Source organism: Gadus morhua, chromosome 7 (genome assembly GCF_902167405.1).
Source record: "Gadus morhua chromosome 7, gadMor3.0, whole genome shotgun sequence".
NCBI classification, from domain to species: Eukaryota; Metazoa; Chordata; class Actinopteri; order Gadiformes; family Gadidae; genus Gadus; species Gadus morhua.
In genome coordinates this window covers 17,901,392-17,916,245 of record NC_044054.1, presented here as the reverse complement: position 1 = coordinate 17,916,245, position 14,854 = coordinate 17,901,392, and the positions used below count along the sequence as shown (strand labels likewise).

General features: G+C 45.7%; 1 protein-coding gene across 3 annotated transcripts in view; it reads left to right on the top strand.

Moving 5' to 3' along the window:
* The first annotated feature begins 10 nt into the window (after positions 1-10).
* Positions 11-14,854, top strand: part of srrm3 (serine/arginine repetitive matrix 3) — a 73,849-nt gene continuing 59,005 nt past the window's right edge. Inside the window, exon 1 of one of the 3 annotated variants that reach the window (XM_030361394.1) lies at positions 11-980. The gene's annotated coding sequence lies outside the window, so the exon portion shown is untranslated. The remainder of the gene's footprint in view (positions 981-14,854) is intronic. The other 2 variants (XM_030361393.1, XM_030361395.1) reach the window with 2 other exon arrangements.

Below are 14,854 nucleotides of genomic sequence, written 5' to 3'. Positions count from 1 at the left end.
ACGCAGCTGTCTGGAACGGGCTGATTGCTTGGTCTCCGGAATTGCTTCCTGAAAACTGTTCATCCAAACAACTTCACACTAGACACTTTACCTCCTTAGATCCTGGCCAAAACAAGTCAGGCGACAGACATACATAGAAGTTAGAACCATACAGGCGAATAACATACATACCTACATACATACAGACATACATACATACATACAGACGAACATACATATATACACACACACACATACTAGATACATACATACATATTATATACATACATATATTCATACAGAGACTCCATCCATTTTTGTACAATTTAGATGATGCTATTTCATAAAGCATTTCATACCAGATAACATTGGCCTCTCAAAGAAACAATTAGCTGTACAAAATTGGATAATTTGTTGACAGTAAGCCGACTCAATACACTGTCTGATGGTATTATACTAAACTCTTACGTGAACACAATTCCGTTATTTATATGCAAACATACATAAATACATGCATTCATACATACGTACTTTACTTGCAAACATTCATCCATTCATACATACATACATCCATGCATCCATTCATATATACATGGATAGATACATGCATACAAACATAAAGAGAGATTAATTCGATTTACTGTTTAATTATGTTAGCATAGTGATTGTTCAAACTAAATTTTGACAAGATGCCACTGGATGACGCTGTTTGAAAGCACTTGACTTGAAGAAATGACCACTCCAAAGACTATTGTTCGAAGCTGCGTAAGCCACTCCCATCCGACAGAGGGAACTCCACTGCGAATAGCACGCGCAGCGCTCCGTTTATAAAGCTGCTTAATGCGCTGTCCACTTCAGCACCACAAGCAGAACAGAAGCGACCCAGCTAACACCGAGGAGAAAGAGATAGAAGGCACCACACAACATCCCCATCGCTCGAAGCTGAACATCTCCACGCACAACGCTAGAAACGTCCACACAACCAAAGAGAGCCCAGAAAGGTGAGCGATTTCAGTTTCGCCCTTGCTCGTTGCGGGATAAGAATCAAGTTGGCACGCGTATGATGGAGAGGCAGAGATAATCTCGCTGTTCGCTACCTTCCTGGTATGTGCTGCTTTAACAAAAACAAAACGCTGATGCTGACGTTAGACTCCGTTATCCCAGAGGCAATTGCGTATGTTTCGAGGTTCGTTGACTCGATATACTACGCGTAACTGTAGCAAACAGACCGTACAAAGCGTTTGTTTGGGTTAAGCCCTATCTCGCTCTGCAGATGTCCGTGGTTTGTCAGCGTATATATCATGTTGTGCTCTACTGTTACCAGCTACTCTTTCGTCGTGCCTGCGCTCTTTTGAACTTGATATTTACGCTTCCCACCGTGGCCCACAGTATCAACACACGCACACACGAACACACGCGTACGCACGCACGCACGCACGCACGCACACACACACACACACACACACACACACACACACACACACACACACACACACACACACACACACACACACACACACACACACACACACACACACACTCACTCACTCACATTGCATTATTGTGAAATTGCAATCTGTAAGCAAGGTCATAACCAAATCTAAATAGAAAATCTTCATGAATATCAATATCATTTCCCACTTGCAATTTCTTCAGTGTAAAGGCTTTGGGTATATTTGTATTGTTGAATACAACTGAGAACTATGGTTTATCAGCCATCTGTTTCTCTTGCAGCGTTGGTAAAAGGTTGTTGAAAAAACATGTTACTATTACTACTCATGTTTGCTGTGAATGATCATTGTTGTTTTTCCTACATACATCCCTGTAATAATGAGCAGTGTCAATCCAAATACAGCTTCTATGATAGAACAGCTTTACAAAACTAATAGACTATTCAGCTTGTTGTCCCCTTTAAAATAGCCCAGCATGCACCCTGGGATATATGTGCCCAGCTTAATATGATCTGACCAAATGTCCTAATTTGTGGGAAAAGGCTTTTGTTGGAGTTGAAAATGACGTGCCATCACCGATCATGTTTATCCTACGGCTTTGCTTTTCCCTGAATCTCGCTCAAACTCTCATAGCCTCAAGTTGCTTATCTCTCTTCATCGTCCAACTGTCTTTTGTTTGCCTCTTATGGCTCTTTCCTCCTTGATTCGATATCATAATACTGTCCTAAACCCCACCTCCACCACTACCACCACTGCCTCCACCACCACGACCCACCACCACCTCCACTACCACCACTACCACCACCACCACCACCTTCCAAACAAGCTCAATGCCCTTCCAATCTATGTCCCCTCCCCTGCCACATCAGCCAGCATCCACCCATCAGTCCTCCACCCTTGGCCCAGCGGCTCTGCTCCTCCCACTGTCCTACTTCCTCCCTGGAAGCCCCTCCTGAAAGGCTCAGCTGGGGGGGGCTCTGGTGCCTAGAGATGACGGGGGGAGGATGGTGTGTGTGTGTGTGTGTGTGTGTGTGTGTGTGTGTGTGTGGGGGGGGCCGGAGTGGGGGAGAGAGCCGGGCGGGGGTTGGTTGTATGTCAATGTGGATTGGTGAGGGTGGCGTGGGAGGGAGGATTCATAGAGGGAGGGATGGTTTAAGTACATTTTATAAGGCTGAAGCCTGTCTCTCAGTATCGGGCGGGAGAGCATTGCTATGAAGTAATTAATATAATAGGAAGAAAACCGGCAGGAGCTGGCTGGCAGAGCAGGGGGTGTTTCATTGGTCTAAAGTAATTCCACAAAGCCAATTCCGAGTAAACTCTTGAGTGGCAGGGAGAATGGTATTGAATACTTGGTACCACATTCATTTGTGCCGCTGAAAAGCTAAATTGTAGCGTTGGACCTAAAGCAGGTGAAGGTGTGTGTGGCTCTGTCCTGGATGATAATTCATTTCACTGTTTTATTTAATAGGGGTTGTCTGTCACTGATCCTAGTTTAGAAACCATGGGGATTTCACATTTCGGTATCAATTTCAGCTAAAAATGGAAGTCAGTGCAGGCTACCTTTTTTTTTTAGAAATATTAACTTTAATAGTTAATTGTTGACTCAATGACCTACAGCTAGCTATTCTGTCCAAGGGAGGTAGTAAAGTTTCCTTACACCTTCCAAAGACAGGTGTGCTATGCTAATGAGAATATCTTAATTACCCTGGGATCTAAAGTGCCCCTAGGGGTTGGGGGTGCATCGACAGATGTTCGATCGCGTTCAGCAGTATAATAGCCCCATTTTCTGGTAGAGAGGAACATCTCCACCTGTAACTACCCAGGGATGAGCAGTTCAATACAAAAACGATGCATGGGTGGAGGTAGGATTGTAAAGAACTTGCAGGTCGTACTTCATGGCTTGATTTAATTGCTTTTTGCATATTTTTAGTTTTATTTCTTTTTAAATGGGTCCCCTACTGCTGCTGCTCCACATTTCCCTGACAGGGATGACCAAAATACATCTCACCTTATCTTGTCTTGTCAGGCGTCGTCCAGTGTGGAGATTGGCGTTGGTGTGCAGAGAGAGCAGGATGCAACCAAAGCTCAGATATCAGAGTTGTTTCCTCGGTTTCGACAGCATGTGTTTTCCCTCGCGTAGGCGAGGCGTCTATGCGTGCGCCGAGCGGAGTCTCCGGGGACGTGAACTGTCAGCATCACCTTGGAATCGCTTGTTTGCATCTGCGGCAGAATGCAAATGTTTTTCCTAATCGGAGCCGCGCCGCAACAGCTCTGGCCCTGAGATTAATCATGTAATCGTTATCATCCTTATGATGATGACGGGTGACGCAGGCCAAGAGGAGATGAATGTCTCCTTGCACTTGCGCTTGCATCTCCGACGCAAGGTGTTTGGAAAGTGTGATTTGGTATGTCGTGTTCCCTAAAAGTCGTTGAAACTGTCGAGGAAGAGGCGCCGGAGCACTGACTCGAGATGTAGGGGGGGGATGCGTATGAATCATGCCCAGAGTCATAGTGCATTTAATACTTTTTCCCTCCGGCTTCTGACTTAGACCTCTGAGTGCCATGTAGGTGAAGTCCGGGATAGGCAGCCCAAGACCAGACAATACGAGAGGCAGATAAAGAGAGACGGCTTACAGCGAAACAAAAGCTGTAGCTCAGGTGTTTAAAGGAGGCCAGATGGAGCCACGGTGAGCCGTGCTGTTGTTACCGTGTCCTAGCCGGCCCTGTAGGACTATTGTATCAAGATTCATCAATCTCTTGCTGTATTCTTTGCTTCCTATGACGGATCTATTGAGGTGCTCAGGATTACAAAATGGCTGGCCACTCCTCCCTTGTTTAATCACATCCATTTTTTATCACTTTCCTTCGAGCACACGGGCAAACAGACTCATTTTGTTTTTGTCATTTAAGGCGCGTTCACTTGGTACTTGTGCACGATCCACTTTTGTTTTTCTATGGAGAAAGAACCGCAGCAAGCATTCAGGGGAGGGAGGGGCAGAGATGCCTCGCTTACATGGAAGAATAGTTCAACTTTGACATGGCAGCGCATGACGTTACCTACCAATCGATTTGCCACACAGTCCGATAAGGCAGAATATCTTTGGGCTGCAGCTGATTTTATGTGTGTCTAACATACTTGCTGCGCTCAAGTCCCCAGCGCACAACCTAGCGCTGCACACATCCTCCGAATGCATGCACCTTTAGGCTTGTTTGTTTGCTATCTTCCATAGCGTTTTGGCCCCGGTTTTCTCCTTGCATCGGAACAGGAGAGAGAGAGGGAGTCCAGGGAAGATGTGTGTGTACGTAAAGTCAGTGCGGTGTGAGGGTTTTTTGTGTGTTGGCGTGAGAGCCATTATCTTTTCAGGGCACCTAGTACAGCCATGGGCAACACTGGCCTGACTGCTGGTGCTCTTCCTCACAATGAAATCTTCCACGAAAACTATCCCTCAGTCTCCTTCCTCCCACCAGCAAATGGCAATTACTTCCAATTCTCCTCTTCGTTTTTCCGAGCCTGATGCAGTTGACCTGGTTATTGTCCTGTGTTATTTCAGAGTGGAATTAGGTTGGTGTCTCTGGGTTTGCGGTTTTGCTCGGTGAAAAAAAAAAGGAAGTGTTTCCAGTGACCTGATGAGGTCGGGAGGAATTTGCTTCATCTTTTGATCAAAGAGACCGCCGAGAAATAACGTAAAGAAGAAGAATAAGTAATGGGGGAAAAAACTAATTTGGATGAAAGACCACGAAGGTTGTTTTTTTAACAGAGTACTCGGAGATGGATCTTCAACCAAGCTTTGTCCTCTTCAAATGGTCGTTGTTAAGTCTGACATTATTTATTAAATACTTGGCTGCTGTGTGTGGTTGTTAATATTTATGCTGCATATATACGGTGTGGGTATGTTAATATGAATGCTGCGTGTTTGTGTGTGTGTGTGTGTGTGTGTGTGTGTGTGTTTGTATGTGTTTATGTGTGTGTTTTGGCTTGTCCAATATGATAAAAGAAGCATATTTAATATGCATTATTGCAGTCAGTGTAGGCATGAGGGCAGCTTGTTTCCTGGTCTGTTTGAAGCTGCCACCCAGCCTCTGTGCACAAAGACCTCTGTTTGCACGCTCCTCAGCTATCTTTGGGCTGTGAGTGTGTGAGTGTGTGAAGTGTGTGTGAGTAGTGCACCCGCGTTCCCTCGGGACCCCCCCCATCCCCCCTTTCTGTTCTCCTCCAACTTCTGAGCTGCTTTGAAGTCCTTCCCCCGCCCCTATAGTTAAGAAGTGGGGGAGTAGAGAAAGAGAGAGAGAGAGAGAGAGAGAGAGAGAGAGAGAGAGAGAGAGAGAGAGAGAGAGAGAGAGAGAGAGAGAGAGAGAGAGAGAGAGAGAGAGAGAGAGAGAGAGAGAGAGAGAGAGAGAGAGAGAGAGAGAGAGAGAGAGAGAGAGAGAGAGAAATGTTTGATGTTTTTTTTTCTATCATAATCTGTGCATATTTTATTGCTAATATTTTTATCCTATTTATTTTTAGTGATTTGAGAACGCGGTCATAGGCTTCATGTTATGACAGCATGACAGTGACCAGGGGAAGTCAAGGAAGGATAGTGTGAGACAGAATGACAGGAGCTTGGAGTAAGACCAGAGTAAAACCAGAATAAAACCAGAGTAAAACCAGACTAAGACCAGAGTAAAACCAGACTAAGACCAGACTAAGACCAGACTAAGGCCAGAGTAAGACCAGGCTAAAACCAGACTTAGACCAGACTAAGACTAGACTAAGACCAGACTAAGACCAGACTAAGACCAGACTAAGGCCAGACTAAGGCCAGAGGAAGACCAGCCTAAAACCAGACTAAGACCAGACTAAAACTAGACTAAGACCAGACTAAGACCAGACTAAGACCAGACTAAGACCAGACTGAGGCCAGAGGAAGACCAGACTAAGACCAGACTAAAACCAGACTAAGACCAGACTAAGACCAGACTAAGGCCAGAGGAAGACCAGACTAAGACCAGACTAAAACCAGACTAAGACCAGACTAAGACCAGACTAAGACCAGACTAAGGCCAGAGGAAGACCAGACTAAGACCAGACTAAAACCAGACTAAGACCAGACTAAGACCAGACTAAGACCAGACTAAGGCCAGAGTCGGGCCAGAGAGGGCTGGATGCGGTCTGGCTCCTGGGGCTCCTGGTGGAGGAATAGGATAGCTATAGTGGAGGCCCCGGGTGGAGGCTGATGACAGACTGTGTCACGGGGTTGACTGAGGACTGTGTATGGGGTCGCGTGTGGCTTCCCCATTAATGAATTATGGAGGGGAGGAGTGTCAGATTGCGTCATGCGATCCCACTGTGTCCTTTCAGTGTGTGTGTCGGGGGGGGGAGGAAGGAAGGGGGTGCAGCAGAGACAGCTGCCGCACCCTAAACACCCTCAATACAAAAGCCATCTGCCTTGTGGACCCAGGAGAGCTAACACACACACACACACACACGCACACACGCACACACGCACACACACGCACACACACACACGATTGCACCACACACGCACACAAGAGCACACACAAACAGGCAAACACAAACATCCATCTTTATCTATCTATAAACAGTCCTTATTAATACATGTTCAAGGGCTCATTATCCATCGATCTATATATGGCTTTGCTCCTGTGTGTCTGAATAGGTGTTCACTGAATAGTGAAGTGAATGTCTTAATCTATGTCATAAAAATACCTTAATATCGACTGTCTCTGCACTGCAACAGTGTAGTTGTGGAAGTATCCGTATCAATGTCTTTTTAACAGGCCGCACCCCAGGGTTTTGAATGTTTCACTAACGTTCATCCCCATTTACCCCCTGGTGCTAAAACCCTGGGAATGAACCCCTAAAATTAAGACGTTTGTTTTCTCTAAATCCCGCTAAACACCGAGAACGCAACACACTAGAGCGGCAGATACACAGTCTAAGGGGCGGGGAGAGGGGGGGGGGGCGACGGCAGAGCTTCGGGGACGGACCAGAGACAGAGAGAGAGGCTGTAGGCTGTAGTGGCCAGTACACTACATTGGTTTCACTTCGAACAGTTGACGGACACCTTGTCTAAGGACGTCGGTGTCCGAACGGGACGTTTGGATTTGTTTTCCCCCCCGTTACCGGGAAAAGTTAGGTTTACTAGTTCTGGCCGAGTTTGTGTTTGCTGCTGGCCAACACCGAAATGAACGGTCGGCCATCCCACGGTCAAGCTGATCCAATCCATGTAATTCCCGGATACAGATCTAAGGCCTGATTTGTGAGGCTAGGTCGAGAGAGGATAGGCTAGAACAGGGTGAGAGAGTGAGGTGTGGGGCGAGAGAGGATAGGCTAGAACAGGGTGAGAGAGTGAGGTGTGGGGCGAGAGAGGATAGGCTAGAACAGGGTGAGAGAGTGAGGTGTGGGGCGAGAGAGGATAGGCTAGAACAGGGTGAGAGAGTGAGGTGTGGGGCGAGAGAGGATAAGCTAGAACAGGGTGAGAGAGTGAGGTGTGGGGCGAGAGAGGATAGGCTAGAACAGGGTGAGAGAGTGAGGTGTGGGGCGAGAAAGGATAGGCTAGAACAGGGTGAGAGAGTGAGGTGTGGGGCGAGAGAGGATAGGCTAGAACAGGGTGAGAGAGTGAGGTGTAGGGTGATAGAGGATAGGCTACATTAGCATGAGAGAGTGAGCTATGGGGTGAGAGAGGATAATAGAACAGCATGAGAGAGTCTTGAAGGTTTAGCGTTAGAGTGAATAGAATAGCCTTAGGTTCGGTTTTTGAAACGGCTCTAACACGCAGAGAAGTATAATGGTGCTTTATTCACAGCTTGTTTGGCGATTTGGCTTTATACTTTGTCTATTCCACAGGATTAGTATGGGAAATAACCCTGTTATGTCTATGACTCTCATTTTCATAAAGCTTTGGCTCAGTGGGTAAGTGGTGAACACCACTGGGGACGCTGCGTTGTGATTGGCTGTTTGGTACGCCCTGAGCGACCGAGACTGAGGAACCACATCGCTGACAAAATGTCTGCAGCACTGAGCTAAAGTGGACACTTGGTGATCCAGCTCCCATTCCCCTAGAGACAAATTCAGGAATATAAAGAAGTAAAAAGTCACTGAAGGAGACATTGATGCAAGGCTGGAGAGACATTTTTTTCCCTCCAGAACTTTCTGGTGAATTCTTTCTTAACGGTGCGAAGTCTGCTTGGAGCCGAGTCTTCTCGAGTGTTTGTCACTGACACTGTGATCATTTCTAGTTATTATTTACTATGATTACTTCCTAATATAACTAATATACTATCATTCTTACTATTCTTTATTTATATATATTTAGATATTACCCTTTGTTTTTATTACTTTTAGCATGGGCAAGTTTTTTCTTTTTCTTTAAAAATGCTCAAGCAAAATCAACAAGACAGATCTTTTTTTTTTTTTTTTTTTTTACTCAAACAAACATGAATACTTTTGTTTTGAAAAACCAAACAGGACGGCTGTGTGTGTTTTGTGTCATATGCCTTCTGTCGTGTGAGAGGATTTGTGGCCGGAGCTTGGCTCCTCATCCCACATCATTGCTGTCAGTTGGTACAGCTGCAGCGGGGGATGGGTGAATAATTCATGCTTGCTCACCATGATCATACAGCCATCCATCCGTGTGTGTGTGTGTGTGTGTGTTAATGTGTGTGGGTTTGTGTGTGTGTGTGTGTGTGTGGTTGTCCATGCCTTAATATCTAAGTGGTAATCTCTGAGTACATCAATTATTGCTGCAGATTTGATTAGATTTGACTTGGCTGTTAACTTTGTAGAATGTTTTTTTCATGAACATATGGATAAATATATATTCTACATACTTCTAGACTGCCCTTAAAAAGTGTGCTTTTTGTCATTTTTTTATGACTTAAAATAATAATCATTATTATTGTAATATCTCCAGATATAGTAACCCCCCCCCAAAAAATTACAGTTTGGAAATTAGTTTTAAAGTTTTTTTTTTAATTACTATTCTTTTGTACTGTGTAGTAGATGTGGTGGTGATAAACACCACAGGGGGAAAATTGGTTTAGAATTGGCTTCCACTTCTAACCCACTGGCTTCGTCGTTGGCCTCCCATCGAGGGAGATCTTTACCCCTAGCCTCTGACATCATGTAAATCAACATGCTATTTTTAGATAATTAAAAGTGTCAAACACGCGCGTGGCTGCACCGGCACTATGTTTCTTGGTCAAAGATGACAATGAAACCACGTGTCACATTGTGAGTTTGAGCGCATACGTCAGCCACACTAATTACATGATTGTCATTCTGACCACCAGCACACAAGCAGGAGGCTGGCCCAAATAGTTTGAGCAAGATGCCAAGATAATCACACTCTTAACTCCCACTTGTTGTGCTCTTTTGATAGGAGTGTAATTCAAAGCTGAAATAACTGCTATTTTTGATGTGAAATAGCATGAAAACATACAGTGTTATTCCTGGTCATGGCTCCGTATAATCAGTGAGCCCAGTGCAGTCAGACAGACTTTTGACTGCTTTCTGGCCCCTCCCAAGATTCTGGGAGGAGCAAAAGGGGAGCTTTTTGTGCAGTTTATGGTAAAGTTACATCGTTAACATGCCCCTTCAGTCCGCCTGAACTGCATGCTGATTGGGGTAGGGGGTCTGAGCCAAACCAGATGCATGCTGGGATACGGTGCTGCCAACTTCTCCTTCCCCAGCTAAGTGAGCTTGAGGGTTGAAGGAGCTTCAAGGATTCCCCAGGGAATAGGGCAAAGAGAGTGCCCATGGGCCATTTGTCAATAATTGGAGCCCAGTCTTATTTAAACAATGAAGCTATTTGAATGTTACTGTTTATTTTTAATTTAAAGAATTGAGATTTTTCAGTGAAGCGGTCTATGCCTATTACTGTTGCCTCTGAGTTTGTTTAACACCTAACCATGACCTGGATGTCTATGGTGACCACCCCTGAGAGAGAGAGAGAGAGAGAGAGAGAGAGAGAGAGAGAGAGAGAGAGAGAGAGAGAGAGAGAGAGAGAGAGAGAGAGAGAGAGAGAGAGAGAGAGAGAGAGAGAGAGAGAGAGAGAGAGAGAGAGAGAGAGAGAGAGAGAGAGAGAGAGAGAGAGAGGATACATTGATGATGGTGAACAGTGAATTATTTAGAGAGCCACCAGACACAGCTCAACCCTGATACTCAATGATATGGAATCAGGGCAGAAACATAAGATGGTACCCCTAGCAAGTGGTTTGTTCTGATTGTTTACCTTTCCATCACTTGTTCTATACATAGTCCATCTTTTGCATGTAATGCTGAAAAGTATATTTAAGCAATAGATCACGCCAGGCTGTGGTATGTGCTCATTATACCACTGTTAAGGGGCGTTGTCCGGCCCCGACGCGCAGCGGAGGGCCGGCGACCCCCTTCATAGTGGTATAATGAGCACATGCCACTGACTGAAGTGATCTATTGCTTTTATACAACGGTTACTATTATGGCGAAACGAAAGTCATAGACACACTACATTTAAAAAGAAACCAAGAAAGTCAAAATAGCCGTTTAATTAAAGAATACAAAAAAGTAGTCCCTCCTGGCTGCCGCTATGCATCGACGGTCGCTATGCAACACACTTTAGCGTCCCTCCGAGAGAAGGCTCCGATAGAGCGGTTCGCCGGCAATTTATCCTATGGAGCAGTTCACTCGCCGTGTGCCTAAACTCTCGTTAGTCTCTCCATCGCCTTGCTCACTCCCGGAGTAACAACATTTACACGCTCTCCATCATCCAACATATGTTTTACTTTGTAACTGTTTCTACTTCCAGGCGCGGAGTGATATGCAAACTTTCACAAAATGATCGGGCGTCATAGCAGTTATGTTTACGCTCATTATACAACAGTTGGGAACCAATCAGATCGCTGGATTTAGGTCCCCCGTTGTATAAATATATTTATACAACGCTGCGCGTCGGGGCCGGACAACGCCCCTTAACAGTGGTATAATGAGCACATACCACAGCCTGGCGTGATCTATTGCTTAAATATATATATATATATATATATATATATATATATATATATATACAATATTTTATTATTAACATAATTAAATTAGGGCAGTAGACAAGCGCCTCCACCAAGCTAATGACTGTATACATTTTTAGCTTCAGCCTTCCCAGTGGAAATTAAGTGAGGTTGATGGTCAGACAAGCTTATCGCTTCTGATTATTTGCCAAAGCGCTCTCTCTCTCTCTCTCTCTCTCTCTCTCTCTCTCTCTCTCTCTCTCTCTCTCTCTCTCTCTCTCTCTCTCTCTCTCTCTCTCTCTCTCTCTCTCTCGCTCTCTCGCTCTCTCTCTCTCTCTCTCTCTCGCTCTCGCTCCCGAACCGTGCTCTTGGAACGCTTTGTTCTTTCATTTCTTGTCATGAATTATTAAGTCAACACACTTCTTTCGCCACCATAAGCTTTTTGTCAGCCTTATTGCAACATCATTTACATAGCAAAATAAATTAAGTTATGCACTAAAGCAAAGTGCTTAATCATGCATGAATTAAACTGTCCTATTTCTACTGGGAACAATCGGACAAGCCACACCAAAGCCGGCTATAGTGCCTCAATCATCCAACTTTATCGTATGAACCATAAAGGTCCAGTGTGTAGAAAATGATAATCAATGTTTTTTCGAAACCTTAGAGAGAGCCCTTTACATTGCAGAGTGGGTCCTCTTCCACGGACCACCATGTTGCATCGCCGTGCTTCCACCATGTTTTTGGCTAAGAGTTGTAGGACAGAGGGGGGCGTGTTATCCCCATGGCTAGGTTCCATTTGTGGTTCTGTCAATTGTTAGGCGTAGGAGTGTTATAAGGAGCGTTGTTGAAGATGAAATGCAGGCACCCACCAGGACATTTTACGATGTGTCCTAACAGCATAACCAATCGCTTGGACATTGAACCAACGACACTCTTTCATCATCGTCCTCTTTTAACTGCTTGTTTTAGCTTAGCTGGCAACAACCACCTGTGCATGCATCTAGAGTACCCACTCACGCACCTTTTAGACGTGCATTCAGATATTTTACTGCTTACATTAGGTAATGGGTGTCATTATTCAGGATTTAAGAAAAAGTGTTTTACAGTGTTTTGATCTGGCTATGTATACTATATATACTATAACTAAACTACCCAGATTGGATGCTAAAATTGGCTTGAAAAAAACGTCGGATAGCAGCACATGCCTGTCTTCATGCAATGCTTTATATACAAGAGATTCATGGGAAGATTCATGTGAAGTCAGTGGGTTAGAAGTGGTGTTTATCACCACCACATCTACTACACAGTACAAAAGACGTGTGTGTGTTTATCTCGATAACTTGTTCCTCTCAAATCACAAGTATCCCATTCCTGATTCATCAGGTAATGTCGAAGAGTCAGTCGAATTAGCATTGCACCGTGATTAACTTGTCAGGGAAAATTTGACAGTGTTTATGCTAACAACACTACTTATGCAGCATGAAGCAGATTTATTGTCACGTCTGTCCAAACAGAACTCAAACTGTGGCTAGAATAAAATCGGAATGTTACATAAAAAGAAAATCGTTGACTAAAGGTTCAGGAAAACACCCCTGAAATTAGGTTGTTCCGGGAGCCCGGGTTCAACCGAACAGCTGTGGCTTGATTTAGTAAATTTCATCAGGCAGGCTCCACAGATCGCTCCCCCAACCCCCTACGCCCTCGTCAGCCTCCAGCCCCACCGTTGACTGTGGTACCACCACTCCCGGTGGAGGAAGCAGAAATAAGTGTGCAGTTGGAGGGCGGAGGCGGTGCTTTGGTGGAAGCAGGAGTCAGGCATTTTGCTCAGGGATGCCTAAAGATAGACCGCAACATATCATGGATTGAACCCGGAACCGCTGGAATTCAAACCACATGGGAGTCGAACCGCTAGACTTGCTTCGGGGGTGGGTTGGAGTGTTTGTGTTGGTTTGGGGATGTGCGTTTGTGTGTGTTGTAGGGGGGGGGGGGGGGGGGGGTAGATAGTGATAAAGTGGGATATTTCACTGTTGCGATTTTGATCACGTCATAGCATTCATTTCCCCCAGACAGACTAGACGGTGACTACGCCCGGCGCTCAGACTCTCATGTTACCTGTCTGATAAGAGAGGGCCGATGACATCCACAAGCCTCCTGAAACACAAAGGCTTCTTACGGCTTTGACTACGGCTAAGAAAAAAAGTCTCTCCTTCGCAGTTAGAAGATACGGGCTGCTAATTAGATGGTCCTCGTTCAGCAGCATGGGGAATGCTGGCTAATGGATGGACATTTCCCTTCACCGTTCTGTGTGTTTGGAACAGATCCCTTTGCTCTTCCCCTTTCTGTTTTCTGAGGACTCACCCGTCCTGTAACTAGTGATAAGCTTTTCATTCAAGCTGAAAATAGAAAGCTCATCAAAGGCATAGTAAGAATTCTCCATAAAAGAAGCACACTCTGTCCAAAACTGCACTATTCTATCATAAAATAAGAAAACCATGTTTTGGGGTAGAATATGCTAATGAGGAAACATTTTAGCCATGAACGGCCCCAAAGAATTCCAGGGCTGATGATAACACACTCACACACCCCAAGGCTGACCTCTGCTGTTCTGGTGTATCATCACCCCCACCTGGGCCCCAAGGCAGAGCACACCTGACCTGTGCTGGTCTGGTGGGGGGGGTGGGAGGTTCTCCCTGGTTACCGGGACCCATGTCAGAGCAATACTAACTCAGCCCCGGACCGACGATCCCGCCTGCTATTTCCCAGACGTCAGGAGTGGCTTTACTCAGCCCTGGAGCAGGCCTCGCCAGGACAAGTGACTGCCAGGGTAATGGGGATCAAGAAAGGGAGTCCCACCAAGTCCAATCTCCTCCCGAAATGTCCCAGGAACTTGTCAGGGAGCGACGAGACCGGGAGACATTGGCTCGGCCGCGCGGCGGCTGTCTTATCGCCTTCACCCTCCATCTCAATTTAGATTCCCTGCCTCCTCAGGGGCGCACGGCATCGATTAACCCCTGCGACGCCGAGGGGGAGCCTCGGCTGGCGTCGGAGTGGCCGACTGTCATGGGGAATTTCACGCCCTCTGCCTTTTCCCATTATTGGAGGAAGGGGCAGGCCTCGCTTCCTTTTGGGGGACACCGTGCTGAACGTCGCAGAAGTGTGTGCGGGATGTGTACGATCCCCAACCCCTGGAGGCAAAGATACCGACTGCCGAGCAAGGGGGATTTCGTTCTGCCCACCCGCTGATTCCTTCGCCTCAGTCTTCATGAGAAACCAGCAGAGGAACGCATGTCTACCATGGGTTCCATTCCTCTTCTAGATGTAGTGAATGGTGCGATATCTTTCTCACGGCTTTCATCCGATTATCTAATGTGTCGATTTGCTTGAGCAAAAAAAACAGTGTTCTTAATGCATCGTTAAATACCCTGGATATG